The 24312-nt window shown below is 41.9% G+C and overlaps 85 non-coding genes across 85 annotated transcripts; all 85 read right to left on the reverse strand.

Moving 5' to 3' along the window:
* Window positions 1-139: 139 nt before the first annotated feature.
* Trnai-aau (transfer RNA isoleucine (anticodon AAU)) lies at window positions 140-213 on the reverse strand. Its single transcript has one exon. It is a non-coding gene; the product is annotated as a tRNA-Ile (tRNA).
* A 211-nt stretch (window positions 214-424) lies between these two features.
* Trnai-aau (transfer RNA isoleucine (anticodon AAU)) lies at window positions 425-498 on the reverse strand. The gene has a single exon. It is a non-coding gene; the product is annotated as a tRNA-Ile (tRNA).
* Window positions 499-709: 211 nt separating this feature from the next.
* Window positions 710-783, reverse strand: Trnai-aau (transfer RNA isoleucine (anticodon AAU)). Its single transcript has one exon. It is a non-coding gene; the product is annotated as a tRNA-Ile (tRNA).
* Window positions 784-994: 211 nt separating this feature from the next.
* Trnai-aau (transfer RNA isoleucine (anticodon AAU)) lies at window positions 995-1068 on the reverse strand. The gene has a single exon. It is a non-coding gene; the product is annotated as a tRNA-Ile (tRNA).
* A 211-nt stretch (window positions 1069-1279) lies between these two features.
* On the reverse strand, window positions 1280-1354 carry Trnai-aau (transfer RNA isoleucine (anticodon AAU)). Its single transcript has one exon. It is a non-coding gene; the product is annotated as a tRNA-Ile (tRNA).
* A 211-nt stretch (window positions 1355-1565) lies between these two features.
* On the reverse strand, window positions 1566-1639 carry Trnai-aau (transfer RNA isoleucine (anticodon AAU)). Its single transcript has one exon. It is a non-coding gene; the product is annotated as a tRNA-Ile (tRNA).
* A 211-nt stretch (window positions 1640-1850) lies between these two features.
* On the reverse strand, window positions 1851-1924 carry Trnai-aau (transfer RNA isoleucine (anticodon AAU)). Its single transcript has one exon. It is a non-coding gene; the product is annotated as a tRNA-Ile (tRNA).
* A 211-nt stretch (window positions 1925-2135) lies between these two features.
* Trnai-aau (transfer RNA isoleucine (anticodon AAU)) lies at window positions 2136-2209 on the reverse strand. The gene has a single exon. It is a non-coding gene; the product is annotated as a tRNA-Ile (tRNA).
* Window positions 2210-2420: 211 nt separating this feature from the next.
* Window positions 2421-2494, reverse strand: Trnai-aau (transfer RNA isoleucine (anticodon AAU)). Its single transcript has one exon. It is a non-coding gene; the product is annotated as a tRNA-Ile (tRNA).
* Window positions 2495-2705: 211 nt separating this feature from the next.
* Trnai-aau (transfer RNA isoleucine (anticodon AAU)) lies at window positions 2706-2779 on the reverse strand. The gene has a single exon. It is a non-coding gene; the product is annotated as a tRNA-Ile (tRNA).
* A 211-nt stretch (window positions 2780-2990) lies between these two features.
* On the reverse strand, window positions 2991-3064 carry Trnai-aau (transfer RNA isoleucine (anticodon AAU)). The gene has a single exon. It is a non-coding gene; the product is annotated as a tRNA-Ile (tRNA).
* Window positions 3065-3275: 211 nt separating this feature from the next.
* Window positions 3276-3349, reverse strand: Trnai-aau (transfer RNA isoleucine (anticodon AAU)). Its single transcript has one exon. It is a non-coding gene; the product is annotated as a tRNA-Ile (tRNA).
* Window positions 3350-3560: 211 nt separating this feature from the next.
* Trnai-aau (transfer RNA isoleucine (anticodon AAU)) lies at window positions 3561-3634 on the reverse strand. Its single transcript has one exon. It is a non-coding gene; the product is annotated as a tRNA-Ile (tRNA).
* Window positions 3635-3845: 211 nt separating this feature from the next.
* Trnai-aau (transfer RNA isoleucine (anticodon AAU)) lies at window positions 3846-3919 on the reverse strand. The gene has a single exon. It is a non-coding gene; the product is annotated as a tRNA-Ile (tRNA).
* Window positions 3920-4130: 211 nt separating this feature from the next.
* Trnai-aau (transfer RNA isoleucine (anticodon AAU)) lies at window positions 4131-4204 on the reverse strand. The gene has a single exon. It is a non-coding gene; the product is annotated as a tRNA-Ile (tRNA).
* Window positions 4205-4415: 211 nt separating this feature from the next.
* Trnai-aau (transfer RNA isoleucine (anticodon AAU)) lies at window positions 4416-4489 on the reverse strand. Its single transcript has one exon. It is a non-coding gene; the product is annotated as a tRNA-Ile (tRNA).
* Window positions 4490-4700: 211 nt separating this feature from the next.
* Window positions 4701-4774, reverse strand: Trnai-aau (transfer RNA isoleucine (anticodon AAU)). The gene has a single exon. It is a non-coding gene; the product is annotated as a tRNA-Ile (tRNA).
* A 211-nt stretch (window positions 4775-4985) lies between these two features.
* On the reverse strand, window positions 4986-5059 carry Trnai-aau (transfer RNA isoleucine (anticodon AAU)). Its single transcript has one exon. It is a non-coding gene; the product is annotated as a tRNA-Ile (tRNA).
* A 211-nt stretch (window positions 5060-5270) lies between these two features.
* Window positions 5271-5344, reverse strand: Trnai-aau (transfer RNA isoleucine (anticodon AAU)). The gene has a single exon. It is a non-coding gene; the product is annotated as a tRNA-Ile (tRNA).
* Window positions 5345-5555: 211 nt separating this feature from the next.
* Window positions 5556-5629, reverse strand: Trnai-aau (transfer RNA isoleucine (anticodon AAU)). The gene has a single exon. It is a non-coding gene; the product is annotated as a tRNA-Ile (tRNA).
* Window positions 5630-5840: 211 nt separating this feature from the next.
* Trnai-aau (transfer RNA isoleucine (anticodon AAU)) lies at window positions 5841-5914 on the reverse strand. Its single transcript has one exon. It is a non-coding gene; the product is annotated as a tRNA-Ile (tRNA).
* A 211-nt stretch (window positions 5915-6125) lies between these two features.
* Trnai-aau (transfer RNA isoleucine (anticodon AAU)) lies at window positions 6126-6199 on the reverse strand. Its single transcript has one exon. It is a non-coding gene; the product is annotated as a tRNA-Ile (tRNA).
* A 211-nt stretch (window positions 6200-6410) lies between these two features.
* Window positions 6411-6484, reverse strand: Trnai-aau (transfer RNA isoleucine (anticodon AAU)). Its single transcript has one exon. It is a non-coding gene; the product is annotated as a tRNA-Ile (tRNA).
* Window positions 6485-6694: 210 nt separating this feature from the next.
* Window positions 6695-6768, reverse strand: Trnai-aau (transfer RNA isoleucine (anticodon AAU)). The gene has a single exon. It is a non-coding gene; the product is annotated as a tRNA-Ile (tRNA).
* A 211-nt stretch (window positions 6769-6979) lies between these two features.
* Trnai-aau (transfer RNA isoleucine (anticodon AAU)) lies at window positions 6980-7053 on the reverse strand. The gene has a single exon. It is a non-coding gene; the product is annotated as a tRNA-Ile (tRNA).
* Window positions 7054-7264: 211 nt separating this feature from the next.
* Window positions 7265-7338, reverse strand: Trnai-aau (transfer RNA isoleucine (anticodon AAU)). Its single transcript has one exon. It is a non-coding gene; the product is annotated as a tRNA-Ile (tRNA).
* A 211-nt stretch (window positions 7339-7549) lies between these two features.
* On the reverse strand, window positions 7550-7623 carry Trnai-aau (transfer RNA isoleucine (anticodon AAU)). The gene has a single exon. It is a non-coding gene; the product is annotated as a tRNA-Ile (tRNA).
* Window positions 7624-7834: 211 nt separating this feature from the next.
* Window positions 7835-7908, reverse strand: Trnai-aau (transfer RNA isoleucine (anticodon AAU)). Its single transcript has one exon. It is a non-coding gene; the product is annotated as a tRNA-Ile (tRNA).
* A 211-nt stretch (window positions 7909-8119) lies between these two features.
* On the reverse strand, window positions 8120-8193 carry Trnai-aau (transfer RNA isoleucine (anticodon AAU)). Its single transcript has one exon. It is a non-coding gene; the product is annotated as a tRNA-Ile (tRNA).
* Window positions 8194-8404: 211 nt separating this feature from the next.
* Window positions 8405-8478, reverse strand: Trnai-aau (transfer RNA isoleucine (anticodon AAU)). The gene has a single exon. It is a non-coding gene; the product is annotated as a tRNA-Ile (tRNA).
* A 211-nt stretch (window positions 8479-8689) lies between these two features.
* On the reverse strand, window positions 8690-8763 carry Trnai-aau (transfer RNA isoleucine (anticodon AAU)). Its single transcript has one exon. It is a non-coding gene; the product is annotated as a tRNA-Ile (tRNA).
* A 211-nt stretch (window positions 8764-8974) lies between these two features.
* Window positions 8975-9048, reverse strand: Trnai-aau (transfer RNA isoleucine (anticodon AAU)). Its single transcript has one exon. It is a non-coding gene; the product is annotated as a tRNA-Ile (tRNA).
* Window positions 9049-9259: 211 nt separating this feature from the next.
* Trnai-aau (transfer RNA isoleucine (anticodon AAU)) lies at window positions 9260-9333 on the reverse strand. Its single transcript has one exon. It is a non-coding gene; the product is annotated as a tRNA-Ile (tRNA).
* A 211-nt stretch (window positions 9334-9544) lies between these two features.
* Window positions 9545-9618, reverse strand: Trnai-aau (transfer RNA isoleucine (anticodon AAU)). Its single transcript has one exon. It is a non-coding gene; the product is annotated as a tRNA-Ile (tRNA).
* Window positions 9619-9829: 211 nt separating this feature from the next.
* Trnai-aau (transfer RNA isoleucine (anticodon AAU)) lies at window positions 9830-9903 on the reverse strand. The gene has a single exon. It is a non-coding gene; the product is annotated as a tRNA-Ile (tRNA).
* A 211-nt stretch (window positions 9904-10114) lies between these two features.
* Window positions 10115-10188, reverse strand: Trnai-aau (transfer RNA isoleucine (anticodon AAU)). Its single transcript has one exon. It is a non-coding gene; the product is annotated as a tRNA-Ile (tRNA).
* Window positions 10189-10399: 211 nt separating this feature from the next.
* Window positions 10400-10473, reverse strand: Trnai-aau (transfer RNA isoleucine (anticodon AAU)). Its single transcript has one exon. It is a non-coding gene; the product is annotated as a tRNA-Ile (tRNA).
* Window positions 10474-10684: 211 nt separating this feature from the next.
* Window positions 10685-10758, reverse strand: Trnai-aau (transfer RNA isoleucine (anticodon AAU)). The gene has a single exon. It is a non-coding gene; the product is annotated as a tRNA-Ile (tRNA).
* Window positions 10759-10969: 211 nt separating this feature from the next.
* Window positions 10970-11043, reverse strand: Trnai-aau (transfer RNA isoleucine (anticodon AAU)). Its single transcript has one exon. It is a non-coding gene; the product is annotated as a tRNA-Ile (tRNA).
* Window positions 11044-11254: 211 nt separating this feature from the next.
* On the reverse strand, window positions 11255-11328 carry Trnai-aau (transfer RNA isoleucine (anticodon AAU)). Its single transcript has one exon. It is a non-coding gene; the product is annotated as a tRNA-Ile (tRNA).
* A 211-nt stretch (window positions 11329-11539) lies between these two features.
* On the reverse strand, window positions 11540-11613 carry Trnai-aau (transfer RNA isoleucine (anticodon AAU)). Its single transcript has one exon. It is a non-coding gene; the product is annotated as a tRNA-Ile (tRNA).
* Window positions 11614-11824: 211 nt separating this feature from the next.
* Window positions 11825-11898, reverse strand: Trnai-aau (transfer RNA isoleucine (anticodon AAU)). Its single transcript has one exon. It is a non-coding gene; the product is annotated as a tRNA-Ile (tRNA).
* A 211-nt stretch (window positions 11899-12109) lies between these two features.
* On the reverse strand, window positions 12110-12183 carry Trnai-aau (transfer RNA isoleucine (anticodon AAU)). Its single transcript has one exon. It is a non-coding gene; the product is annotated as a tRNA-Ile (tRNA).
* Window positions 12184-12394: 211 nt separating this feature from the next.
* Window positions 12395-12468, reverse strand: Trnai-aau (transfer RNA isoleucine (anticodon AAU)). The gene has a single exon. It is a non-coding gene; the product is annotated as a tRNA-Ile (tRNA).
* A 211-nt stretch (window positions 12469-12679) lies between these two features.
* On the reverse strand, window positions 12680-12753 carry Trnai-aau (transfer RNA isoleucine (anticodon AAU)). The gene has a single exon. It is a non-coding gene; the product is annotated as a tRNA-Ile (tRNA).
* Window positions 12754-12964: 211 nt separating this feature from the next.
* Window positions 12965-13038, reverse strand: Trnai-aau (transfer RNA isoleucine (anticodon AAU)). The gene has a single exon. It is a non-coding gene; the product is annotated as a tRNA-Ile (tRNA).
* A 211-nt stretch (window positions 13039-13249) lies between these two features.
* On the reverse strand, window positions 13250-13323 carry Trnai-aau (transfer RNA isoleucine (anticodon AAU)). Its single transcript has one exon. It is a non-coding gene; the product is annotated as a tRNA-Ile (tRNA).
* A 211-nt stretch (window positions 13324-13534) lies between these two features.
* On the reverse strand, window positions 13535-13607 carry Trnai-aau (transfer RNA isoleucine (anticodon AAU)). The gene has a single exon. It is a non-coding gene; the product is annotated as a tRNA-Ile (tRNA).
* Window positions 13608-13818: 211 nt separating this feature from the next.
* On the reverse strand, window positions 13819-13892 carry Trnai-aau (transfer RNA isoleucine (anticodon AAU)). The gene has a single exon. It is a non-coding gene; the product is annotated as a tRNA-Ile (tRNA).
* A 211-nt stretch (window positions 13893-14103) lies between these two features.
* Window positions 14104-14177, reverse strand: Trnai-aau (transfer RNA isoleucine (anticodon AAU)). Its single transcript has one exon. It is a non-coding gene; the product is annotated as a tRNA-Ile (tRNA).
* Window positions 14178-14388: 211 nt separating this feature from the next.
* On the reverse strand, window positions 14389-14462 carry Trnai-aau (transfer RNA isoleucine (anticodon AAU)). The gene has a single exon. It is a non-coding gene; the product is annotated as a tRNA-Ile (tRNA).
* A 211-nt stretch (window positions 14463-14673) lies between these two features.
* Window positions 14674-14747, reverse strand: Trnai-aau (transfer RNA isoleucine (anticodon AAU)). Its single transcript has one exon. It is a non-coding gene; the product is annotated as a tRNA-Ile (tRNA).
* Window positions 14748-14958: 211 nt separating this feature from the next.
* Trnai-aau (transfer RNA isoleucine (anticodon AAU)) lies at window positions 14959-15032 on the reverse strand. Its single transcript has one exon. It is a non-coding gene; the product is annotated as a tRNA-Ile (tRNA).
* Window positions 15033-15243: 211 nt separating this feature from the next.
* Window positions 15244-15317, reverse strand: Trnai-aau (transfer RNA isoleucine (anticodon AAU)). The gene has a single exon. It is a non-coding gene; the product is annotated as a tRNA-Ile (tRNA).
* A 211-nt stretch (window positions 15318-15528) lies between these two features.
* Window positions 15529-15602, reverse strand: Trnai-aau (transfer RNA isoleucine (anticodon AAU)). The gene has a single exon. It is a non-coding gene; the product is annotated as a tRNA-Ile (tRNA).
* Window positions 15603-15813: 211 nt separating this feature from the next.
* Window positions 15814-15887, reverse strand: Trnai-aau (transfer RNA isoleucine (anticodon AAU)). The gene has a single exon. It is a non-coding gene; the product is annotated as a tRNA-Ile (tRNA).
* Window positions 15888-16098: 211 nt separating this feature from the next.
* Trnai-aau (transfer RNA isoleucine (anticodon AAU)) lies at window positions 16099-16172 on the reverse strand. Its single transcript has one exon. It is a non-coding gene; the product is annotated as a tRNA-Ile (tRNA).
* Window positions 16173-16383: 211 nt separating this feature from the next.
* Window positions 16384-16457, reverse strand: Trnai-aau (transfer RNA isoleucine (anticodon AAU)). The gene has a single exon. It is a non-coding gene; the product is annotated as a tRNA-Ile (tRNA).
* A 211-nt stretch (window positions 16458-16668) lies between these two features.
* Trnai-aau (transfer RNA isoleucine (anticodon AAU)) lies at window positions 16669-16742 on the reverse strand. The gene has a single exon. It is a non-coding gene; the product is annotated as a tRNA-Ile (tRNA).
* Window positions 16743-16954: 212 nt separating this feature from the next.
* On the reverse strand, window positions 16955-17028 carry Trnai-aau (transfer RNA isoleucine (anticodon AAU)). The gene has a single exon. It is a non-coding gene; the product is annotated as a tRNA-Ile (tRNA).
* A 211-nt stretch (window positions 17029-17239) lies between these two features.
* Window positions 17240-17313, reverse strand: Trnai-aau (transfer RNA isoleucine (anticodon AAU)). The gene has a single exon. It is a non-coding gene; the product is annotated as a tRNA-Ile (tRNA).
* A 211-nt stretch (window positions 17314-17524) lies between these two features.
* On the reverse strand, window positions 17525-17598 carry Trnai-aau (transfer RNA isoleucine (anticodon AAU)). Its single transcript has one exon. It is a non-coding gene; the product is annotated as a tRNA-Ile (tRNA).
* A 212-nt stretch (window positions 17599-17810) lies between these two features.
* On the reverse strand, window positions 17811-17884 carry Trnai-aau (transfer RNA isoleucine (anticodon AAU)). The gene has a single exon. It is a non-coding gene; the product is annotated as a tRNA-Ile (tRNA).
* A 211-nt stretch (window positions 17885-18095) lies between these two features.
* On the reverse strand, window positions 18096-18169 carry Trnai-aau (transfer RNA isoleucine (anticodon AAU)). Its single transcript has one exon. It is a non-coding gene; the product is annotated as a tRNA-Ile (tRNA).
* A 211-nt stretch (window positions 18170-18380) lies between these two features.
* Trnai-aau (transfer RNA isoleucine (anticodon AAU)) lies at window positions 18381-18454 on the reverse strand. The gene has a single exon. It is a non-coding gene; the product is annotated as a tRNA-Ile (tRNA).
* Window positions 18455-18665: 211 nt separating this feature from the next.
* Window positions 18666-18739, reverse strand: Trnai-aau (transfer RNA isoleucine (anticodon AAU)). Its single transcript has one exon. It is a non-coding gene; the product is annotated as a tRNA-Ile (tRNA).
* A 211-nt stretch (window positions 18740-18950) lies between these two features.
* Window positions 18951-19024, reverse strand: Trnai-aau (transfer RNA isoleucine (anticodon AAU)). Its single transcript has one exon. It is a non-coding gene; the product is annotated as a tRNA-Ile (tRNA).
* Window positions 19025-19235: 211 nt separating this feature from the next.
* Window positions 19236-19309, reverse strand: Trnai-aau (transfer RNA isoleucine (anticodon AAU)). The gene has a single exon. It is a non-coding gene; the product is annotated as a tRNA-Ile (tRNA).
* A 211-nt stretch (window positions 19310-19520) lies between these two features.
* Window positions 19521-19593, reverse strand: Trnai-aau (transfer RNA isoleucine (anticodon AAU)). Its single transcript has one exon. It is a non-coding gene; the product is annotated as a tRNA-Ile (tRNA).
* Window positions 19594-19804: 211 nt separating this feature from the next.
* Trnai-aau (transfer RNA isoleucine (anticodon AAU)) lies at window positions 19805-19878 on the reverse strand. Its single transcript has one exon. It is a non-coding gene; the product is annotated as a tRNA-Ile (tRNA).
* Window positions 19879-20089: 211 nt separating this feature from the next.
* Window positions 20090-20163, reverse strand: Trnai-aau (transfer RNA isoleucine (anticodon AAU)). The gene has a single exon. It is a non-coding gene; the product is annotated as a tRNA-Ile (tRNA).
* A 211-nt stretch (window positions 20164-20374) lies between these two features.
* Window positions 20375-20448, reverse strand: Trnai-aau (transfer RNA isoleucine (anticodon AAU)). The gene has a single exon. It is a non-coding gene; the product is annotated as a tRNA-Ile (tRNA).
* A 211-nt stretch (window positions 20449-20659) lies between these two features.
* Window positions 20660-20733, reverse strand: Trnai-aau (transfer RNA isoleucine (anticodon AAU)). The gene has a single exon. It is a non-coding gene; the product is annotated as a tRNA-Ile (tRNA).
* Window positions 20734-20944: 211 nt separating this feature from the next.
* Trnai-aau (transfer RNA isoleucine (anticodon AAU)) lies at window positions 20945-21017 on the reverse strand. Its single transcript has one exon. It is a non-coding gene; the product is annotated as a tRNA-Ile (tRNA).
* Window positions 21018-21228: 211 nt separating this feature from the next.
* On the reverse strand, window positions 21229-21302 carry Trnai-aau (transfer RNA isoleucine (anticodon AAU)). The gene has a single exon. It is a non-coding gene; the product is annotated as a tRNA-Ile (tRNA).
* A 211-nt stretch (window positions 21303-21513) lies between these two features.
* Trnai-aau (transfer RNA isoleucine (anticodon AAU)) lies at window positions 21514-21587 on the reverse strand. Its single transcript has one exon. It is a non-coding gene; the product is annotated as a tRNA-Ile (tRNA).
* A 211-nt stretch (window positions 21588-21798) lies between these two features.
* Trnai-aau (transfer RNA isoleucine (anticodon AAU)) lies at window positions 21799-21872 on the reverse strand. Its single transcript has one exon. It is a non-coding gene; the product is annotated as a tRNA-Ile (tRNA).
* A 211-nt stretch (window positions 21873-22083) lies between these two features.
* Trnai-aau (transfer RNA isoleucine (anticodon AAU)) lies at window positions 22084-22157 on the reverse strand. The gene has a single exon. It is a non-coding gene; the product is annotated as a tRNA-Ile (tRNA).
* A 212-nt stretch (window positions 22158-22369) lies between these two features.
* Trnai-aau (transfer RNA isoleucine (anticodon AAU)) lies at window positions 22370-22443 on the reverse strand. Its single transcript has one exon. It is a non-coding gene; the product is annotated as a tRNA-Ile (tRNA).
* A 211-nt stretch (window positions 22444-22654) lies between these two features.
* Window positions 22655-22728, reverse strand: Trnai-aau (transfer RNA isoleucine (anticodon AAU)). Its single transcript has one exon. It is a non-coding gene; the product is annotated as a tRNA-Ile (tRNA).
* A 211-nt stretch (window positions 22729-22939) lies between these two features.
* On the reverse strand, window positions 22940-23013 carry Trnai-aau (transfer RNA isoleucine (anticodon AAU)). Its single transcript has one exon. It is a non-coding gene; the product is annotated as a tRNA-Ile (tRNA).
* A 211-nt stretch (window positions 23014-23224) lies between these two features.
* Window positions 23225-23298, reverse strand: Trnai-aau (transfer RNA isoleucine (anticodon AAU)). Its single transcript has one exon. It is a non-coding gene; the product is annotated as a tRNA-Ile (tRNA).
* A 211-nt stretch (window positions 23299-23509) lies between these two features.
* Trnai-aau (transfer RNA isoleucine (anticodon AAU)) lies at window positions 23510-23582 on the reverse strand. The gene has a single exon. It is a non-coding gene; the product is annotated as a tRNA-Ile (tRNA).
* Window positions 23583-23793: 211 nt separating this feature from the next.
* Trnai-aau (transfer RNA isoleucine (anticodon AAU)) lies at window positions 23794-23867 on the reverse strand. Its single transcript has one exon. It is a non-coding gene; the product is annotated as a tRNA-Ile (tRNA).
* Window positions 23868-24078: 211 nt separating this feature from the next.
* Trnai-aau (transfer RNA isoleucine (anticodon AAU)) lies at window positions 24079-24152 on the reverse strand. Its single transcript has one exon. It is a non-coding gene; the product is annotated as a tRNA-Ile (tRNA).
* Window positions 24153-24312: the final 160 nt, after the last annotated feature.

The raw sequence follows: 24312 nt of genomic DNA on the forward strand, positions 1-24312 counted from the left end.
CGTCATTGTATCCCGAAGAATCGAATTTAAGATCTTTGCCAAATTAGCACGTTTTTCTGCTAAATACTATAAACCCGAATGTGAAACTACATTAGGAAATGTTTCAACTAGTGAGATAGCATAAAAGGTGAATCGCTCCTGGCCCATGGGGGGATCGAACCCACGACCTTCGCGTTATTAGCACGACGCTCTAACCAACTGAGCTAATGGGCCTCGGTACTCCCTCTGGGAAAGGCATAGGAATTTTTCATTAAAAATGTTGTAAAGCGATGCAAACACTGATTTCGACATTGTATCCCGAAGAATCGAATTTAAGATCTTTGCCAAATTAGCACATTTTTCTGCTAAATACTATAATCCCGAATGTGAAACTACATTAGGAAATGTTTCAACTAGTGAGATAGCATAAAAGGTGAATCGCTCCTGGCCCATGGGGGGATCGAACCCACGACCTTCGCGTTATTAGCACGACGCTCTAACCAACTGAGCTAATGGGCCTCGGCACTCCCTCTGGGAAAGGCTTAGGAATTTTTCATTAAAAATGTTGTAAAGCGATGCAAAAACTCCTTTCGTCATTGTATCCCGAAGAATCGAATTTAAGATCTTTGCCAAATTAGCACCTTTTTCTGCTAAATACTATAAACCCGAATGTGAAACTACATTAGGAAATGTTTCAACTAGTGAGATAGCATAAAAGGTGAATCGCTCCTGGCCCATGGGGGGACCGAACCCACGACCTTCGCGTTATTAGCACGACGCTCTAACCAACTGAGCTAATGGGCCTCGGTACTCCCTCTGGGAAAGGCTTAGGAATTTTTCATTAAAAATGTTGTAAAGCGATGCAAAAACTCCTTTCGTCATTGTATCCCGAAGAATCGAATTTAAGATCTTTGCCAAATTTGCACGTTTTTCTGATAAATACTATAAACCCGAATGTGAAACTACATTAGGAAATGTTTCAACTAGTGAGATAGCATAAAAGGTGAATCGCTCCTGGCCCATGGGGGGATCGAACCCACGACCTTCGCGTTATTAGCACGACGCTCTAACCAACTGAGCTAATGGGCCTCGGTACTATCTCTGGGAAAGGCTTAGGAATTTTTCATTTAAAATGTTGTAAAGCGATGCAAAAACTCCTTTCGTCATTGTATCCCGAAGAATCAAATTTAAGATCTTTGCCAAATTAGCACGTTTTTCTGCTAAATACTATAAACCCGAATGTGAAACTACATTAGGAAATGTTTCAACTAGTGAGATAGCATAACAGGTGAATCGCTCCTGGCCCATGGGGGGGATCGAACCCACGACCTTCGCGTTATTAGCACGACGCTCTAACCAACTGAGCTAATGGGCCTCGGTACTCCCTCTGGGAAAGGCTTAGGAATTTTTCATTAAAAATGTTGTAAAGCGATGCAAAAACTCCTTTCGTCATTGTATCCCGAAGAATCGAATTTAAGATCTTTGCCAAATTAGCACGTTTTTCTGCTAAATACTATTAACCCGAATGTGAAACTACATTAGGAAATGTTTCAACTAGTGAGATAGCATAAAAGGTGAATCGCTCCTGGCCCATGGGGGGATCGAACCCACGACCTTCGCGTTATTAGCACGACGCTCTAACCAACTGAGCTAATGGGCCTCGGTACTCCCTCTGGGAAAGGCTTAGGAATTTTTTATTAAAAATGTTGTAAAGCGATGCAAACACTCCTTTCGACATTGTATCCCGAAGAATCGAATTTAAGATCTTTGCCAAATTAGCACATTTTTCTGCTAAATACTATAATCCCGAATGTGAAACTACATTAGGAAATGTTTCAACTAGTGAGATAGCATAAAAGGTGAATCGCTCCTGGCCCATGGGGGGATCGAACCCACGACCTTCGCGTTATTAGCACGACGCTCTAACCAACTGAGCTAATGGGCCTCGGCACTCCCTCTGGGAAAGGCTTAGGAATTTTTCATTAAAAATGTTGTAAAGCGATGCAAAAACTCCTTTCGTCATTGTATCCCGAAGAATCGAATTTAAGATCTTTGCCAAATTTGCACGTTTTTCTGCTAAATACTATAAACCCGAATGTGAAACTACATTAGGAAATGTTTCAACTAGTGAGATAGCATAAAAGGTGAATCGCTCCTGGCCCATGGGGGGATCGAACCCACGACCTTCGCGTTATTAGCACGACGCTCTAACCAACTGAGCTAATGGGCCTCGGTACTCCCTCTGGGGAAGGCTTAGGAATTTTTCATTAAAAATGTTGTAAAGCGATGCAAAAACTCCTTTCGTCATTGTATCCCGAAGAATCGAATTTAAGATCTTTGACAAATTAGCACGTTTTTCTGCTAAATACTATGAACCCGAATGTGAAACTACATTAGGAAATGTTTCAACTAGTGAGATAGCGTAAAAGGTGAATCGCTCCTGGCCCATGGGGGGATCGAACCCACGACCTTCGCGTTATTAGCACGACGCTCTAACCAACTGAGCTAATGGGCCTCGGCACTCCCTCTTGGAAAGGCTTAGGAATTTTTCTTTAAAAATGTTGTAAAGCGATGCAAAAACTCCTTTCGTCATTGTATCCCGAAGAATCGAATTTAAGATCTTTGCCAAATTAGCACGTTTTTCTGCTAAATACTATAAACCCGAATGTGAAACTACATTAGGAAATGTTTCAACTAGTGAGATAGCATTACAGGTGAATCGCTCCTGGCCCATGGGGGGATCGAACCCACGACCTTCGCGTTATTAGCACGACGCTCTAACCAACTGAGCTAATGGGCCTCGGTACTATCTCTGGGAAAGGCTTAGGAATTTTTCATTAAAAATGTTGTAAAGCGATGCAAAAACTCCTTTCGTCATTGTATCCCGAAGAATCGAATTTAAGATCTTTGCCAAATTAGCACGTTTTTCTGCTAAATACTATAAACCCGAATGTGAAACTACATTAGGAAATGTTTCAACTAGTGAGATAGCATAAAAGGTGAATCGCTCCTGGCCCATGGGGGGATCGAACCCACGACCTTCGCGTTATTAGCACGACGCTCTAACCAACTGAGCTAATGGGCCTCGGCACTCCCTCTGGGAAAGGCTTAGGAATTTTTCTTTAAAAATGTTGTAAAGCGATGCAAAAACTCCTTTCGTCATTGTATCCCGAAGAATCGAATTTAAGATCTTTGCCAAATTAGCACGTTTTTCTGCTAAATACTATAAACCCGAATGTGAAACTACATTAGGAAATGTTTCAACTAGTGAGATAGCATAAAATGTGAATCGCTCCTGGCCCATGGGGGGATCGAACCCACGACCTTCGCGTTATTAGCACGACGCTCTAACCAACTGAGCTAATGGGCCTCGGCACTCCCTCTGGGAATGGCTTAGGAATTTTTCATTAAAAATGTTGTAAAGCGATGCAGAAACTCCTTTCGTCATTGTATCCCGAAGAATCGAATTTAAGATCTTTGCCAAATTACCACGTTTTTCTGCTAAATACTATAAACCCGAATGTGAAACTACATTAGGAAATGTTTCAACTAGTGAGATAGCATAACAGGTGAATCGCTATTGGCCCATGGGGGGATCGAACCCACGACCTTCGCGTTATTAGCACGACGCTCTAACCAACTGAGCTAATATGCCTCGGTACTCCCTCTGGGAAAGGCTTAGGAATTTTTCATTAAAAATGTTGTAAAGCGATGCAAAAACTCCTTTCGTCATTGTATCCCGAAGAATCGAATTTCAGATCTTTGCCAAATTAGCACGTTTTTCTGCTAAATACTATAAACCCGAATGTGAAACTACATTAGGAAATGTTTCAACTAGTGAGATAGCATAAAAGGTGAATCGCTCCTGGCCCATGGGGGGATCGAACCCACGACCTTCGCGTTATTAGCACGACGCTCTAACCAACTGAGCTAATGGGCCTCGGTACTCCTTCTGGGAAAGGCTTAGGAATTTTTCATTAAAAATGTTGTAAAGCGATGCAAAAACTCCTTTCGTCATTGTATCCCGAAGAATCGAATTTAAGATCTTAGCTAAATTAGCACGTTTTTCTGCTAAATACTATAAACTCGAATGTGAAACTACATTAGGAAATGTTTCAACTAGTGAGATAGCATAAAAGGTGAATCGCTCCTGGCCCATGGGGGGATCGAACCCACGACCTTCGCGTTATTAGCACGACGCTCTAACCAACTGAGCTAATGGGCCTCGGTACTCCCTCTGGGAAAGGCTTAGGAATTTTTCATTAAAAATGTTGTAAAGCGATGCAAAAACTCCTTTCGTCATTGTATCCCGAAGAATCGAATTAAAGATCTTTGCCAAATTAGCACGTTTTTCTGCTAAATACTATAAACCCGAATGTGAAACTACATTAGGAAATGTTTCAACTAGTGAGATAGCATAAAAGGTGAATCGCTCCTGGCCCATGGGGGGATCGAACCCACGACCTTCGTGTTATTAGCACGACGCTCTAACCAACTGAGCTAATGGGCCTCGGTCCTCCCTCTGGGAAAGGCTTAGGAATTTTTCATTAAAAATGTTGTAAAGCGATGCAAAAACTCTTTTCGTCATTGTATCCCGAAGAATGGAATTTAAGATCTTTGCCAAATTAGCACGTTTTTCTGCTAAATACTATAAACCCGAATGTGAAACAACATTAGGAAATGTTTCAACTAGTGAGATAGCATAAAAGGTGAATCGCTCCTGGCCCATGGGGGTATCGAACCCACGACCTTCGCGTTATTAGCACGACGCTCTAACCAACTGAGCTAATGGGCCTCGGTCCTCCCTCTGGGAAAGGCTTAGGAATTTTTCATTAAAAATGTTGTAAAGCGATGCAAAAACTCCTTTCGTCATTGTATCCCGAAGAATCGAATTTAAGATCTTTGCCAAATTAGCACGTTTTTCTGCTAAATACTATAAACCCGAATGTGAAACTACATTAGGAAATGTTTCAACTAGTGAGATAGCATAAAAGGTGAATCGCTCCTGGCCCATGGGGGGATCGAACCCACGACCTTCGCGTTATTAGCACGACGCTCTAACCAACTGAGCTAATGGGCCTCGGTACTATATCTGGGAAAGGCTTAGGAATTTTTCATTTAAAATGTTGTAAAGCGATGCAAAAACTCCTTTCGTCATTGTATCCCGAAGAATCGAATTTAAGATCTTTGCCAAATTAGCACGTTTTTCTGCTAAATACTATAAACCCGAATGTGAAACTACATTAGGAAATGTTTCAACTAGTGAGATAGCGTAAAAGGTGAATCGCTCCTGGCCCATGGGGGGATGGAACCCACGACCTTCGCGTTATTAGCACGACGCTCTAACCAACTGAGCTAATGGGCCTCGGCACTCCCTCTGGGAAAGGCTTAGGAATTTTTCTTTAAAAATGTTGTAAAGCGATGCAAAAACTCCTTTCGTCATTGTATCCCGAAGAATCGAATTTAAGATCTTTGCCAAATTAGCACGTTTTTCTGCTAAATACTATAAACCCGAATGTGAAACTACATTAGGAAATGTTTCAACTAGTGAGATAGCATAAAAGGTGAATCGCTCCTGGCCCATGGGGGGATCGAACCCACGACCTTCGCGTTATTAGCACGACGCTCTAACCAACTGAGCTAATGGGCCTCGGTACTCCCTCTGGGAAAGGCTTAGGAATTTTTCATTAAAAATGTTGTAAAGCGATGCAAACACTCCTTTCGACATTGTATCCCGAAGAATCGAATTTAAGATCTTTACCAAATTAGCACATTTTTCTGCTAAATACTATAATCCCGAATGTGAAACTACATTAGGAAATGTTTCAACTAGTGAGATAGCATAAAAGGTGAATCGCTCCTGGCCCATGGGGGGATCGAACCCACGACCTTCGCGTTATTAGCACGACGCTCTAACCAACTGAGCTAATGGGCCTCGGCACTCCCTCTTGGAAAGGCTTAGGAATTTTTCATTAAAAATGTTGTAAAGCGATGCAAAAACTCCTTTCGTCATTGTATCCCGAAGAATCGAATTTAAGATCTTTGCCAAATTAGCACCTTTTTCTGCTAAATACTATAAACCCGAATGTGAAACTACATTAGGAAATGTTTCAACTAGTGAGATAGCATAAAAGGTGAATCGCTCCTGGGCCATGGGGGGACCGAACCCACGACCTTCGCGTTATTAGCACGACGCTCTAACCAACTGAGCTAATGGGCCTCGGTACTCCCTCTGGGAAAGGCTTAGGAATTTTTCATTAAAAATGTTGTAAAGCGATGCAAAAACTCCTTTCGTCATTGTATCCCGAAGAATCGAATTTAAGATCTTTGCCAAATTTGCACGTTTTTCTGATAAATACTATAAACCCGAATGTGAAACTACATTAGGAAATGTTTCAACTAGTGAGATAGCATAAAAGGTGAATCGCTCCTGGCCCATGGGGGGATCGCACCCACGACCTTCGCGTTATTAGCACGACGCTCTAACCAACTGAGCTAATGGGCCTCGGTACTATCTCTGGGAAAGGCTTAGGAATTTTTCATTTAAAATGTTGTAAAGCGATGCAAAAACTCCTTTCGTCATTGTATCCCGAAGAATCGAATTTAAATCTTTGCCAAATTAGCACGTTTTTCTGCTAAATACTATAAACCCGAATGTGAAACTACATTAGGAAATGTTTCAACTAGTGAGATAGCATAAAAGGTGAATCGCTCCTGGCCCATGGGGGGATCGAACCCACGACCTTCGCGTTATTAGCACGACGCTCTAACCAACTGAGCTAATGGGCCTCGGTACTCCCTCTGGGAAAGGCTTAGGAATTTTTTATTAAAAATGTTGTAAAGCGATGCAAACACTCCTTTCGACATTGTATCCCGAAGAATCGAATTTAAGATCTTTGCCAAATTAGCACATTTTTCTGCTAAATACTATAATCCCGAATGTGAAACTACATTAGGAAATGTTTCAACTAGTGAGATAGCATAAAAGGTGAATCGCTCCTGGCCCATGGGGGGATCGAACCCACGACCTTCGCGTTATTAGCACGACGCTCTAACCAACTGAGCTAATGGGCCTCGGCACTCCCTCTGGGAAAGGCTTAGGAATTTTTCATTAAAAATGTTGTAAAGCGATGCAAAAACTCCTTTCGTCATTGTATCCCGAAGAATCGAATTTAAGATCTTTGCCAAATTAGCACCTTTTTCTGCTAAATACTATAAACCCGAATGTGAAACTACATTAGGAAATGTTTCAACTAGTGAGATAGCATAAAAGGTGAATCGCTCCTGGCCCATGGGGGGACCGAACCCACGACCTTCGCGTTATTAGCACGACGCTCTAACCAACTGAGCTAATGGGCCTCGGTACTCCCTCTGGGAAAGGCTTAGGAATTTTTCATTAAAAATGTTGTGAAGCGATGCAAAAACTCCTTTCGTCATTGTATCCCGAAGAATCGAATTTAAGATCTTTGCCAAATTTGCACGTTTTTCTGCTAAATACTATAAACCCGAATGTGAAACTACATTAGGAAATGTTTCAACTAGTGAGATAGCATAAAAGGTGAATCGCTCCTGGCCCATGGGGGGATCGAACCCACGACCTTCGCGTTATTAGCACGACGCTCTAACCAACTGAGCTAATGGGCCGCGGTACTCCCTCTGGGGAAGGCTTAGGAATTTTTCATTAAAAATGTTGTAAAGCGATGCAAAAACTCCTTTCGTCATTGTATCCCGAAGAATCGAATTTAAGATCTTTGACAAATTAGCACGTTTTTCTGCTAAATACTATGAACCCGAATGTGAAACTACATTAGGAAATGTTTCAACTAGTGAGATAGCGTAAAAGGTGAATCGCTCCTGGCCCATGGGGGGATCGAACCCACGACCTTCGCGTTATTAGCACGACGCTCTAACCAACTGAGCTAATGGGCCTCGGCACTCCCTCTTGGAAAGGCTTAGGAATTTTTCTTTAAAAATGTTGTAAAGCGATGCAAAAACTCCTTTCGTCATTGTATCCCGAAGAATCGAATTTAAGATCTTTGCCAAATTAGCACGTTTTTCTGCTAAATACTATAAACCCGAATGTGAAACTACATTAGGAAATGTTTCAACTAGTGAGATAGCATTACAGGTGAATCGCTCCTGGCCCATGGGGGGATCGAACCCACGACCTTCGCGTTATTAGCACGACGCTCTAACCAACTGAGCTAATGGGCCTCGGTACTATCTCTGGGAAAGGCTTAGGAATTTTTCATTAAAAATGTTGTAAAGCGATGCAAAAACTCCTTTCGTCATTGTATCGCGAAGAATCGAATTTAAGATCTTTGCCAAATTAGCACATTTTTCAGCTAAATACTATAAACCCGAATGTGAAACTACATTAGGAAATGTTTCAACTAGTGAGATAGCATAAAAGGTAAATCGCTCCTGGCCCATGGGGGGATCGAACCCACGACTTTCGCGTTATTAGCACGACGCTCTAACCAACTGAGCTAATGGGCCTCGGTACTCCCTCTGGGAAAGGCTTAGGAATTTTTCATTAAAAATGTTGTAAAGCGATGCAAAAACTCCTTTCGTCATTGTATCCCGAAGAATCGAATTTAAGATCTTTGCCAAATTAGCACATTTTTCTGCTAAATACTATAAACCCGAATGTGAAACTACATTAGGAAATGTTTCAACTAGCGAGATAGCATAAAAGGTGAAACGCTCCTGGCCCATGGGGGGATCGAACCCACGACCTTCGCGTTATTAGCACGACGCTCTAACCAACTGAGCTAATGGGCCTCGGTACTATCTCTGGGAAAGGCTTAGGAATTTTTCATTTAAAATGTTGTAAAGCGATGCAAAAACTCCTTTCGTCATTGTATCCCGAAGAATCGAATTTAAGATCTTTGCCAAATTAGCACATTTTTCTGCTAAATACTATGAACCCGAATGTGAAACTACATTAGGAAATGTTTCAACTAGTGAGATAGCATAAAAGGTGAATCGCTCCTGGCCCATGGGGGGATCGAACCCACGACCTTCGCGTTATTAGCACGACGCTCTAACCAACTGAGCTAATGGGCCTCGGTCCACCCTCTGGGAAAGGCTTAGGAATTTTTCATTAAAAATGTTGTAAAGCGATGCAAAAACTCCTTTCGTCATTGTATCCCGAAGAATCGAATTTAAGATCTTTGCCAAATTAGCACATTTTTCTGCTAAATACTATGAACCCGAATGTGAAACTACATTAGGAAATGTTTCAACTAGTGAGATAGCATAAAAGGTGAATCGCTCCTGGCCCATGGGGGGATCGAACCCACGACCTTCGCGTTATTAGCACGACGCTCTAACCAACTGAGCTAATGGGCCTCGGTACTCCCTCTGGGAAAGGCTTAGGAATTTTTCATTAAAAATGTTGTAAAGCGATGCAAAAACTCCTTTCGTCATTGTATCCCGAAGAATCGAATTTAAGATCTTTGCCAAATTAGCACATTTTTCTGCTAAATACTATGAACCCGAATGTGAAACTACATTAGGAAATGTTTCAACTAGTGAGATAGCATAAAAGGTGAATCGCTCCTGGCCCATGGGGGGATCGAACCCACGACCTTCGCGTTATTAGCACGACGCTCTAACCAACTGAGCTAATGGGCCTCGGTACTCCCTCTGGGAAAGGCTTAGGAAATTTTCATTAAAAATGTTGTAAAGCGATGCAAAAACTCCTTTCGTCATTGTATCCCGAAGAATCGAATTTAAGATCTTTGCCAAATTAGCACGTTTTTCTGCTAAATACTATAAACCCGAATGTGAAACTACATTAGGAAATGTTTCAACTAGTGAGATAGCATAAAAGGTGAATCGCTCCTGGCCCATGGGGGGATCGAACCCACGACCATCGCGTTATTAGCACGACGTTCTAACCAACTGAGCTAATGGGCCTCGGTCCTCCCTCTGGGAAAGGCTTAGGAATTTTTCATTAAAAATGTGGTAAAGCGATGCAAAAACTCCTTTCGTCATTGTATCGCGAAGAATCGAATTTAAGATCTTTGCCAAATTAGCACATTTTTCAGCTAAATACTATAAACCCGAATGTGAAACTACATTAGGAAATGTTTCAACTAGTGAGATAGCATAAAAGGTGAAACGCTCCTGGCCCATGGGGGGATCGAACCCACGACCTTCGCGTTATTAGCACGACGCTCTAACCAACTGAGCTAATGGGCCTCGGTCCTCCCTCTGGGAAAGGCTTAGGAATTTTTCATTAAAAATGTTGTAAAGCGATGCAAAAACTCCTTTCGTCATTGTATCCCGAAGAATCGAATTTAAGATCTTTGCCAAATTAGCACGTTTTTCTGCTAAATACTATAAACCCGAATGTGAAACTACATTAGGAAATGTTTCAACTAGCGAGATAGCATAAAAGGTGAAACGCTCCTGGCCCATGGGGGGATCGAACCCACGACCTTCGCGTTATTAGCACGACGCTCTAACCAACTGAGCTAATGGGCCTCGGTCCACCCTCTGGGAAAGGCTTAGGAATTTTTCATTAAAAATGTTGTAAAGCGATGCAAAAACTCCTTTCGTCATTGTATCCCGAAGAATCGAATTTAAGATCTTTGCCAAATTAGCACATTTTTCTGCTAAATACTATGAACCCGAATGTGAAACTACATTAGGAAATGTTTCAACTAGTGAGATAGCATAAAAGGTGAATCGCTCCTGGCCCATGGGGGGATCGAACCCACGACCTTCGCGTTATTAGCACGACGCTCTAACCAACTGAGCTAATGGGCCTCGGTACTCCCTCTGGGAAAGGCTTAGGAATTTTTCATTAAAAATGTTGTAAAGCGATGCAAAAACTCCTTTCGTCATTGTATCCCGAAGAATCGAATTTAAGATCTTTGCCAAATTAGCACATTTTTCTGCTAAATACTATGAACCCGAATGTGAAACTACATTAGGAAATGTTTCAACTAGTGAGATAGCATAAAAGGTGAATCGCTCCTGGCCCATGGGGGGATCGAACCCACGACCTTCGCGTTATTAGCACGACGCTCTAACCAACTGAGCTAATGGGCCTCGGTACTCCCTCTGGGAAAGGCTTAGGAAATTTTCATTAAAAATGTTGTAAAGCGATGCAAAAACTCCTTTCGTCATTGTATCCCGAAGAATCGAATTTATGATCTTTGCCAAATTAGCACGTTTTTCTGCTAAATACTATAAACCCGAATGTGAAACTACATTAGGAAATGTTTCAACTAGTGAGATAGCATAAAAGGTGAATCGCTCCTGGCCCATGGGGGGATCGAACCCACGACCTTCGCGTTATTAGCACGACGCTCTAACCAGCTGAGCTAATGGGCCTCGGTACTCCCTGTGGGAAAGGCTTAGGAATTTTTCATTAAAAATGTTGTAAAGCGATGCAAAAACTCCTTTCGTCATTGTATCCCGAAGAATCGAATTTAAGATTTTTGCCAAATTAGCACGTTTTTCTGCTAAATACTATAAACCCGAATGTGAAACTACATTAGGAAATGTTTCAACTAGTGAGATAGCATAAAAGGTGAATCGCTCCTGGCCCATGGGGGGATCGAACCCACGACCTTCGCGTTATTAGCACGACGCTCTAACCAACTGAGCTAATGGGCCTCGGCACTACCTCTGGGAAAGGCTTAGGAATTTTTCATTAAAAATGTTGTAAAGCGATGCAAAAACTCCTTTCGTCATTGTATCCCGAAGAATCGAATTTAAGATCTTTGCCAAATTAGCACGTTTTTCTGCTAAATACTATAAACCCGAATATGAAACTACATTAGGAAATGTTTCAAGTAGTGAGATAGCATAAAAGGTGAATCGCTCCTGGCCCATGGGGGGATCGAACCCACGACCTTCGCGTTATTAGCACGACGCTCTAACCAACTGAGCTAATGGGCCTCGGTACTACCTCTGGGAAAGGCTTAGGAATTTTTCATTAAAAATGTTGTAAAGCGATGCAAATACTCCTTTCGTCATTGTATCCCGAAGAATCGAATTTAAGATCTTTGCCAAATTAGCACATTTTTCTGCTAAATACTATGAACCCGAATGTGAAACTACATTAGGAAATGTTTCAACTAATGAGAGAGCATAAAAGGTGAATCGCTCCTGGCCCATGGGGGGATCGAACCCACGACCTTCGCGTTATTAGCACGACGCTCTAACCAACTGAGCTAATGGGCCTCGGTACTCCCTCTGGGAAAGGCTTAGGAATTTTTTATTAAAAATGTTGTAAAGCGATGCAAAAACTCCTTTCGTCATTGTATCCCGAAGAATCGAATTTAAGATCTTTGCCAAATTAGCACATTTTTCTGCTAAATACTATGAACCCGAATGTGAAACTACATTAGGAAATGTTTCAACTAGTGAGATAGCATAAAAGGTGAATCGCTCCTGGCCCATGGGGGGATCGAACCCACGACCTTCGCGTTATTAGCACGACGCTCTAACCAACTGAGCTAATGGGCCTCGGTACTCCCTCTGGGAAAGGCTTAGGAATTTTTCATTAAAAATGTTGTAAAGCGATGCAAAAACTCCTTTAGTCATTGTATCCCGAAGAATCGAATTTAAGATCTTTGCCAAATTAGCACGTTTTTTTGCTAAATACTATAAACCCGAATGTGAAACTACATTAGGAAATGTTTCAACTAGTGAGATAGCATAAAAGGTGAATCGCTCCTGGCCCATGGGGGGATCGAACCCACGACCTTCGCGTTATTAGCACGACGCTCTAACCAACTGAGCTAATGGGCCTCGGTACTCCCTCTGGGAAAGGCTTAGGAAATTTTCATTAAAAATGTTGTAAAGCGATGCAAAAACTCCTTTCGTCATTGTATCCCGAAGAATCGAATTTATGATCTTTGCCAAATTAGCACGTTTTTCTGCTAAATACTATAATCCCGAATGTGAAACTACATTAGGAAATGTTTCAACTAGTGAGATAGCATAAAAGGTGAATCGCTCCTGGCCCATGGGGGGATCGAACCCACGACCTTCGCGTTATTAGCACGACGCTCTAACCAGCTGAGCTAATGGGCCTCGGTACTCCCTGTGGGAAAGGCTTAGGAATTTTTCATTAAAAATGTTGTAAAGCGATGCAAAAACTCCTTTCGTCATTGTATCCCGAAGAATCGAATTTAAGATTTTTGCCAAATTAGCACGTTTTTCTGCTAAATACTATAAACCCGAATGTGAAACTACATTAGGAAATGTTTCAACTAGTGAGATAGCATAAAAGGTGAATCGCTCCTGGCCCATGGGGGGATCGAACCCACGACCTTCGCGTTATTAGCACGACGCTCTAACCAACTGAGCTAATGGGCCTCGGCACTACCTCTGGGAAAGGCTTAGGAATTTTTCATTAAAAATGTTGTAAAGCGATGCAAAAACTCCTTTCGTCATTGTATCCCGAAGAATCGAATTTAAGATCTTTGCCAAATTAGCACGTTTTTCTGCTAAATACTATAAACCCGAATATGAAACTACATTAGGAAATGTTTCAAGTAGTGAGATAGCATAAAAGGTGAATCGCTCCTGGCCCATGGTGGATCGAACCCACGACCTTCTCGTTATTAGCACGACGCTCTAACCAACTGAGCTAATGGGCCTCGGTACTACCTCTGGGAAAGGCTTAGGAATTTTTCATTAAAAATGTTGTAAAGCGATGCAAATACTCCTTTCGTCATTGTATCCCGAAGAATCGAATTTAAGATCTTTGCCAAATTAGCACATTTTTCTGCTAAATACTATGAACCCGAATGTGAAACTACATTAGGAAATGTTTCAACTAATGAGAGAGCATAAAAGGTGAATCGCTCCTGGCCCATGGGGGGATCGAACCCACGACCTTCGCGTTATTAGCACGACGCTCTAACCAACTGAGCTAATGGGCCTCGGTACTCCCTCTGGGAAAGGCTTAGGAATTTTTTATTAAAAATGTTGTAAAGCGATGCAAAAACTCCTTTCGTCATTGTATCCCGAAGAATCGAATTTAAGATCTTTGCCAAATTAGCACATTTTTCTGCTAAATACTATGAACCCGAATGTGAAACTACATTAGGAAATGTTTCAACTAGTGAGATAGCATAAAAGGTGAATCGCTCCTGGCCCATGGGGGGATCGAACCCACGACATTCGCGTTATTAGCACGACGCTCTAACCAACTGAGCTAATGGGCCTCGGTACTCCCTCTGGGAAAGGCTTAGGAATTTTTCATTAAAAATGTTGTAAAGCGATGCAAAAACTCCTTTAGTCATTGTATCCCGAAGAATCGAATTTAAGATCTTTGCCAAATTAGCACGTTTTTTTGCTAAATACTATAAACCCGAATGTGAAACTACATTAGGAAATGTTACAACTAGTGAGATAGCATAAAAGGTGAATCGCTCCTGGCCCATGGGGGGATCGAACCCACGACCTTCGCGTTATTAGCACGACGCTCTAACCAACTGAGCTAATGGGCCTCGGTCCTCCCTCTGGGAAAGGCTTAGGAATTTTTCATTAAAAATGTTGCAAAGCGATGCAAAAACTCGTTTCATCATTGTATCCCGAAGAATCGAATTTAAGATCTTTGCCAAATTAGCACGTTTTTCTGCTAAATACTATAAACCCGAATGTGAAACTACATTAGGAAATGTTTCAACTAGTGAGATAGCATAAAAGGTGAATCGCTCCTGGACCATGGGGGGATCGAACCCACGACCTTCGCGTTATTAGCACGACGCTCTAACCAACTGAGCTAATGGGCCTCGGTCCTCCCTCTGGGAAAGGCTTAGGAATTTTTCATTAAAAATGTTGTAAAGCGATGCAAAAACTCCTTTCGTCATTGTATCCCGAAGAATCGAATTTAAGATCTTTGCCAAATTAGCACGTTTTTCTGCTAAATACTATAAACCCGAATGTGAAACTACATTAGGAAATGTTTCAACTAGTGAGATAGCATAAAAGGTGAATCGCTCCTGGCCCATGGGGGGATCGAACCCACGACCTTCGCGTTATTAGCACGACGCTCTAACCAACTGAGCTAATGGGCCTCGGCACTACCTCTGGGAAAGGCTTAGGAATTTTTCATTAAAAATGTTGTAAAGCGATGCAAAAACTCCTTTCGTCATTGTATCCCGAAGAATCGAATTTAAGATCTTTGCCAAATTAGCACGTTTTTCTGCTAAATACTATAAACCCGAATATGAAACTACATTAGGAAATGTTTCAAGTAGTGAGATAGCATAAAAGGTGAATCGCTCCTGGCCCATGGGGGGATCGAACCCACGACCTTCGCGTTATTAGCACGACGCTCTAACCAACTGAGCTAATGGGCCTCGGTACTACCTCTGGGAAAGGCTTAGGAATTTTTCATTAAAAATGTTGTAAAGCGATGCAAATACTCCTTTCGTCATTGTATCCCGAAGAATCGAATTTAAGATCTTTGCCAAATTAGCACATTTTTCTGCTAAATACTATGAACCCGAATGTGAAACTACATTAGGAAATGTTTCAACTAATGAGAGAGCATAAAAGGTGAATCGCTCCTGGCCCATGGGGGGATCGAACCCACGACCTTCGCGTTATTAGCACGACGCTCTAACCAACTGAGCTAATGGGCCTCGGTACTCCCTCTGGGAAAGGCTTAGGAATTTTTTATTAAAAATGTTGTAAAGCGATGCAAAAACTCCTTTCGTCATTGTATCCCGAAGAATCGAATTTAAGATCTTTGCCAAATTAGCACATTTTTCTGCTAAATACTATGAACCCGAATGTGAAACTACATTAGGAAATGTTTCAACTAGTGAGATAGCATAAAAGGTGAATCGCTCCTGGCCCATGGGGGGATCGAACCCACGACATTCGCGTTATTAGCACGACGCTCTAACCAACTGAGCTAATGGGCCTCGGTACTCCCTCTGGGAAAGGCTTAGGAATTTTTCATTAAAAATGTTGTAAAGCGATGCAAAAACTCCTTTAGTCATTGTATCCCGAAGAATCGAATTTAAGATCTTTGCCAAATTAGCACGTTTTTTTGCTAAATACTATAAACCCGAATGTGAAACTACATTAGGAAATGTTACAACTAGTGAGATAGCATAAAAGGTGAATCGCTCCTGGCCCATGGGGGGATCGAACCCACGACCTTCGCGTTATTGGCACGACGCTCTAACCAACTGAGCTAATGGGCCTCGGTCCTCCCTCTGGGAAAGGCTTAGGAATTTTTCATTAAAAATGTTGCAAAGCGATGCAAAAACTCGTTTCATCATTGTATCCCGAAGAATCGAATTTAAGATCTTTGCCAAATTAGCACGTTTTTCTGCTAAATACTATAAACCCGAATGTGAAACTACATTAGGAAATGTTTCAACTAGTGAGATAGCATAAAAGGTGAATCGCTCCTGGACCATGGGGGGATCGAACCCACGACCTTCGCGTTATTAGCACGACGCTCTAACCAACTGAGCTAATGGGCCTCGGTCCTCCCTCTGGGAAAGGCTTAGGAATTTTTCATTAAAAATGTTGTAAAGCGATGCAAAAACTCCTTTCGTCATTGTATCCCGAAGAATCGAATTTAAGATCTTTGCCAAATTAGCACATTTTTCTGCTAAATACTATAAACCCGAATGTGAAACTACATTAGGAAATGTTTCAACTAGTGAGATAGCATAAAAGGTAAATCGCTCCTGGCCCATGGGGGGATCGAACCCACGACTTTCGCGTTATTAGCACGACGCTCTAACCAACTGAGCTAATGGGCCTCGGTACTCCCTCCCTCTAAAGGCTTAGGAATTTTTCATTAAAAATGTTGTAAAGCGATGCAAAAACTCCTTTCGTCAATGTATCCCGAAGAATCGAATTTAAGATCTTTGCCAAATTAGCACGTTTTTCTGCTAAATACTATAAACCCGAATGTGAAACTACATTAGGAAATGTTTCAACTAGTGAGATAGCATAAAAGGTGAATCGCTCCTGGCCCATGGGGGGATGGAACCCACGACCTTCGCGTTATTAGCACGACGCTCTAACCAACTGAGCTAATGGGCCTCGGTACTCCCTCTGGGAAAGGCTTAGGAATTTTTCATTAAAAATGTTGTAAAGCGATGCAAAAACTCCTTTCGTCATTGTATCCCGAAGAATCGAATTTAAGATCTTTGCCAAATTAGCACATTTTTCTGCTAAATACTATAAACCCGAATGTGAAACTACATTAGGAAATGTTTCAACTAGTGAGATAGCATAAAAGGTGAAACGCTCCTGGCCCATGGGGGGATCGAACCCACGACCTTCGCGTTATTAGCACGACGCTCTAACCAACTGAGCTAATGGGCCTCGGTCCTCCCTCTGGGAAAGGCTTAGGAATTTTTCATTAAAAATGTTGTAAAGCGATGCAAAAACTCCTTTAGTCATTGTATCCCGAAGAATCGAATTTAAGATCTTTGCCAAATTAGCACGTTTTTCTGCTAAATACTATAAACCCGAATGTAAAACTACATTAGGAAATGTTTCAACTAGTGAGATAGCATAAAAGGTGAATCGCTCCTGGCCCATGGGGGGATCGAACCCACGACTTTCGCGTTATTAGCACGACGCTCTAACCAACTGAGCTAATGGGCCTCGGTACTCCCTCCCTCTAAAGGCTTAGGAATTTTTCATTAAAAATGTTGTAAAGCGATGCAAAAACTCCTTTCGTCAATGTATCCCGAAGAATCGAATTTAAGATCTTTGCCAAATTAGCACGTTTTTCTGCTAAATACTATAAACCCGAATGTGAAACTACATTAGGAAATGTTTCAACTAGTGAGATAGCATAAAAGGTGAATCGCTCCTGGCCCATGGGGGGATGGAACCCACGACCTTCGCGTTATTAGCACGACGCTCTAACCAACTGAGCTAATGGGCCTCGGTACTCCCTCTGGGAAAGGCTTAGGAATTTTTCATTAAAAATGTTGTAAAGCGATGCAAAAACTCCTTTCGTCATTGTATCCCGAAGAATCGAATTTAAGATCTTTGCCAAATTAGCACATTTTTCTGCTAAATACTATAAACCCGAATGTGAAACTACATTAGGAAATGTTTCAACTAGTGAGATAGCATAAAAGGTGAAACGCTCCTGGCCCATGGGGGGATCGAACCCACGACCTTCGCGTTATTAGCACGACGCTCTAACCAACTGAGCTAATGGGCCTCGGTCCTCCCTCTGGGAAAGGCTTAGGAATTTTTCATTAAAAATGTTGTAAAGCGATGCAAAAACTCCTTTAGTCATTGTATCCCGAAGAATCGAATTTAAGATCTTTGCCAAATTAGCACGTTTTTCTGCTAAATACTATAAACCCGAATGTAAAACTACATTAGGAAATGTTTCAACTAGTGAGATAGCATAAAAGGTGAATCGCTCCTGGCCCATGGGGGGATCGAACCCACGACCTTCGCGTTATTAGCACGACGCTCTAACCAACTGAGCTAATGGGCCTCGGTCCACCCTCTGGGAAAGGCTTAGGAATTTTTCATTAAAAATGTTGTAAAGCGATGCAAAAACTCCTTTCGTCATTGTATCCCGAAGAATCGAATTTAAGATCTTTGCCAAATTAGCACATTTTTCTGCTAAATACTATGAACCCGAATGTGAAACTACATTAGGAAATGTTTCAACTAGTGAGATAGCATAAAAGGTGAATCGCTCCTGGCCCATGGGGGGATCGAACCCACGACCTTCGCGTTATTAGCACGACGCTCTAACCAACTGAGCTAATGGGCCTCGGTACTCCCTCTGGGAAGGGCTTAGGAATTTTTCATTAAAAATGTTGTAAAGCGATGCAAAAACTCCTTTCGTCATTGTATCCCGAAGAATCGAATTTAAGATCTTTGCCAAATTAGCACATTTTTCTGCTAAATACTATGAACCCGAATGTGAAACTACATTAGGAAATGTTTCAACTAGTGAGATAGCATAAAAGGTGAATCGCTCCTGGCCCATGGGGGGATCGAACCCACGACCTTCGCGTTATTAGCACGACGCTCTAACCAACTGAGCTAATGGGCCTCGGTACTCCCTCTGGGAAAGGCTTAGGAATTTTTCATTAAAAATGTTGTAAAGCGATGCAAAAACTCCTTTCGTCATTGTATCCCGAAGAATCGAATTTAAGATCTTTGCCAAATTAGCACGTTTTTCTGCTAAATACTATAAACCCGAATGTGAAACTACATTAGGAAATGTTTCAACTAGTGAGATAGCATAAAAGGTGAATCGCTCCTGGCCCATGGGGGGATCGAACCCACGACCTTCGCGTTATTAGCACGACGCTCTAACCAGCTGAGCTAATGGGCCTCGGTACTCCCTGTGGGAAAGGCTTAGGAATTTTTCATTAAAAATGTTGTAAAGCGATGCAAAAACTCCTTTCGTCATTGTATCCCGAAGAATCGAATTTAAGATTTTTGCCAAATTAGCACGTTTTTCTGCTAAATACTATAAACCCGAATGTGAAACTACATTAGGAAATGTTTCAACTAGTGAGATAGCATAAAAGGTGAATCGCTCCTGGCCCATGGGGGATCGAACCCACGACCTTCGCGTTATTAGCACGACGCTCTAACCAACTGAGCTAATGGGCCTCGGTACTACCTCTGGGAAAGGCTTAGGAATTTTTCATTAAAAATGTTGTAAAGCGATGCAAAAACTCCTTTCGTCATTGTATCCCGAAGAATCGAATTTAAGATCTTTGCCAAATTAGCACGTTTTTCTGCTAAATACTATAAACCCGAATGTGAAACTACATTAGAAAATGTTTCAACTAGTGAGATAGCATAAAAGGTGAATCGCTCCTGGCCCATGGGGGGATCGAACCCACGACCTTCGCGTTATTAGCACGACGCTCTAACCAACTGAGCTAATGGGCCTCGGTACTACCTCTGGGAAAGGCTTAGGAATTTTTCATTAAAAATGTTGTAAAGCGATGCAAAAACTCCTTTCGTCATTGTATCCCGAAGAATCGAATTTAAGATCTTTGCCAAATTAGCACGTTTTTTTGCTAAATACTATAAACCCGAATGTGAAACTACATTAGGAAATGTTACAACTAGTGAGATAGCATAAAAGGTGAATCGCTCCTGGCCCATGGGGGGATCGAACCCACGACCTTCGCGTTATTAGCACGACGCTCTAACCAACTGAGCTAATGGGCCTCGGTCCTCCCTCTGGGAAAGGCTTAGGAATTTTTCATTAAAAATGTTGCAAAGCGATGCAAAAACTCGTTTCATCATTGTATCCCGAAGAATCGAATTTAAGATCTTTGCCAAATTAGCACGTTTTTCTGCTAAATACTATAAACCCGAATGTGAAACTACATTAGGAAATGTTTCAACTAGTGAGATAGCATAAAAGGTGAATCGCTCCTGGACCATGGGGGGATCGAACCCACGACCTTCGCGTTATTAGCACGACGCTCTAACCAACTGAGCTAATGGGCCTCGGTACTCCCTCTGGGAAAGGCTTAGGAATTTTTCATTAAAAATGTTGTAAAGCGATGCAAAAACTCCTTTCGTCATTGTATCCCGAAGAATCGAATTTAAGATCTTTGCCAAATTAGCACGTTTTTCTGCTAAATACTATAAACCCGAATGTGAAACTACATTAGGAAATGTTTCAACTAGTGAGATAGCATAAAAGGTGAATCGCTCCTGGCCCATGGGGGGATCGAACCCACGACCTTCGCGTTATTAGCACGACGCTCTAACCAGCTGAGCTAATGGGCCTCGGTACTCCCTGTGGGAAAGGCTTAGGAATTTTTCATTAAAAATGTTGTAAAGCGATGCAAAAACTCCTTTCGTCATTGTATCCCGAAGAATCGAATTTAAGATTTTTGCCAAATTAGCACGTTTTTCTGCTAAATACTATAAACCCGAATGTGAAACTACATTAGGAAATGTTTCAACTAGTGAGATAGCATAAAAGGTGAATCGCTCCTGGCCCATGGGGGATCGAACCCACGACCTTCGCGTTATTAGCACGACGCTCTAACCAACTGAGCTAATGGGCCTCGGTACTACCTCTGGGAAAGGCTTAGGAATTTTTCATTAAAAATGTTGTAAAGCGATGCAAAAACTCCTTTCGTCATTGTATCCCGAAGAATCGAATTTAAGATCTTTGCCAAATTAGCACGTTTTTCTGCTAAATACTATAAACCCGAATGTGAAACTACATTAGAAAATGTTTCAACTAGTGAGATAGCATAAAAGGTGAATCGCTCCTGGCCCATGGGGGGATCGAACCCACGACCTTCGCGTTATTAGCACGACGCTCTAACCAACTGAGCTAATGGGCCTCGGTACTACCTCTGGGAAAGGCTTAGGAATTTTTCATTAAAAATGTTGTAAAGCGATGCAAAAACTCCTTTCGTCATTGTATCCCGAAGAATCGAATTTAAGATCTTTGCCAAATTAGCACGTTTTTTTGCTAAATACTATAAACCCGAATGTGAAACTACATTAGGAAATGTTAAAACTAGTGAGATAGCATAAAAGGTGAATCGCTCCTGGCCCATGGGGGGATCGAACCCACGACCTTCGCGTTATTAGCACGACGCTCTAACCAACTGAGCTAATGGGCCTCGGTCCTCCCTCTGGGAAAGGCTTAGGAATTTTTCATTAAAAATGTTGCAAAGCGATGCAAAAACTCGTTTCATCATTGTATCCCGAAGAATCGAATTTAAGATCTTTGCCAAATTAGCACGTTTTTCTGCTAAATACTATAAACCCGAATGTGAAACTACATTAGGAAATGTTTCAACTAGTGAGATAGCATAAAAGGTGAATCGCTCCTGGACCATGGGGGGATCGAACCCACGACCTTCGCGTTATTAGCACGACGCTCTAACCAACTGAGCTAATGGGCCTCGGTCCTCCCTCTGGGAAAGGCTTAGGAATTTTTCATTAAAAATGTTGTAAAGCGATGCAAAAACTCCTTTCGTCATTGTATCCCGAAGAATCGAATTTAAGATCTTTGCCAAATTAGCACATTTTTCTGCTAAATACTATAAACCCGAATGTGAAACTACATTAGGAAATGTTTCAACTAGTGAGATAGCATAAAAGGTAAATCGCTCCTGGCCCATGGGGGGATCGAACCCACGACTTTCGCGTTATTAGCACGACGCTCTAACCAACTGAGCTAATGGGCCTCGGTACTCCCTCCCTCTAAAGGCTTAGGAATTTTTCATTAAAAATGTTGTAAAGCGATGCAAAAACTCCTTTCGTCAATGTATCCCGAAGAATCGAATTTAAGATCTTTGCCAAATTAGCACGTTTTTCTGCTAAATACTATAAACCTGAATGTGAAACTACATTAGGAAATGTTTCAACTAGTGAGATAGCATAAAAGGTGAATCGCTCCTGGCCCATGGGGGGATGGAACCCACGACCTTCGCGTTATTAGCACGACGCTCTAACCAACTGAGCTAATGGGCCTCGGTACTCCCTCTGGGAAAGGCTTAGGAATTTTTCATTAAAAATGTTGTAAAGCGATGCAAAAACTCCTTTCGTCATTGTATCCCGAAGAATCGAATTTAAGATCTTTGCCAAATTAGCACATTTTTCTGCTAAATACTATAAACCCGAATGTGAAACTACATTAGGAAATGTTTCAACTAGTGAGATAGCATAAAAGGTGAAACGCTCCTGGCCCATGGGGGGATCGAACCCACGACCTTCGCGTTATTAGCACGACGCTCTAACCAACTGAGCTAATGGGCCTCGGTACTCCCTCTGGGAAGGGCTTAGGAATTTTTCATTAAAAATGTTGTAAAGCGATGCAAAAACTCCTTTCGTCATTGTATCCCGAAGAATCGAATTTAAGATCTTTGCCAAATTAGCACATTTTTCTGCTAAATACTATGAACCCGAATGTGAAACTACATTAGGAAATGTTTCAACTAGTGAGATAGCATAAAAGGTGAATCGCTCCTGGCCCATGGGGGGATCGAACCCACGACCTTCGCGTTATTAGCACGACGCTCTAACCAACTGAGCTAATGGGCCTCGGTACTCCCTCTGGGAAAGGCTTAGGAATTTTTCATTAAAAATGTTGTAAAGCGATGCAAAAACTCCTTTCGTCATTGTATCCCGAAGAATCGAATTTAAGATCTTTGCCAAATTAGCACGTTTTTCTGCTAAATACTATAAACCCGAATGTGAAACTACATTAGGAAATGTTTCAAATAGTGAGATAGCATAAAAGGTGAATCGCTCCTGGCCCATGGGGGGATCGAACCCACGACCTTCGCGTTATTAGCACGACGCTCTAACCAACTGAGCTAATGGGCCTCGGTACTCCCTCTGGGAAAGGCTTAGGAATTTTTCATTAAAAATGTTGTAAAGCGATGCAAAAACTCCTTTCGTCATTGTATCCCGAAGAATCGAATTTAAGATTTTTGCCAAATTAGCACGTTTTTCTGCTAAATACTATAAACCCGAATGTGAAACTACATTAGGAAATGTTTCAACTAGTGAGATAGCATAAAAGGTGAATCGCTCCTGGCCCATGGGGGATCGAACCCACGACCTTCGCGTTATTAGCACGACGCTCTAACCAACTGAGCTAATGGGCCTCGGTACTACCTCTGGGAAAGGCTTAGGAATTTTTCATTAAAAATGTTGTAAAGCGATGCAAAAACTCCTTTCGTCATTGTATCCCGAAGAATCGAATTTAAGATCTTTGCCAAATTAGCACGTTTTTCTGCTAAATACTATAAACCCGAATGTGAAACTACATTAGAAAATGTTTCAACTAGTGAGATAGCATAAAAGGTGAATCGCTCCTGGCCCATGGGGGGATCGAACCCACGACCTTCGCGTTATTAGCACGACGCTCTAACCAACTGAGCTAATGGGCCTCGGTACTACCTCTGGGAAAGGCTTAGGAATTTTTCATTAAAAATGTTGTAAAGCGATGCAAAAACTCCTTTCGTCATTGTATCCCGAAGAATCGAATTTAAGATCTTTGCCAAATTAGCACATTTGTCTGCTAAATACTATGAACCCGAATGTGAAACTACATTAGGAAATGTTTCAACTAATGAGAGAGCATAAAAGGTGAATCGCTCCTGGCCCATGGGGGGATCGAACCCACGACCTTCGCGTTATTAGCACGACGCTCTAACCAACTGAGCTAATGGGCCTCGGTACTCCCTCTGGGAAAGGCTTAGGAATTTTTCATTAAAAATGTTGTAAAGCGATGCAAAAACTCCTTTAGTCATTGTATCCCGAAGAATCGAATTTAAGATCTTTGCCAAATTAGCACGTTTTTCTGCTAAATACTATAAACCCGAATGTGAAACT

Source organism: Argiope bruennichi, chromosome 10, assembly GCF_947563725.1.
Source record: "Argiope bruennichi chromosome 10, qqArgBrue1.1, whole genome shotgun sequence".
Classification (NCBI taxonomy): Eukaryota; Metazoa; Arthropoda; class Arachnida; order Araneae; family Araneidae; genus Argiope; species Argiope bruennichi.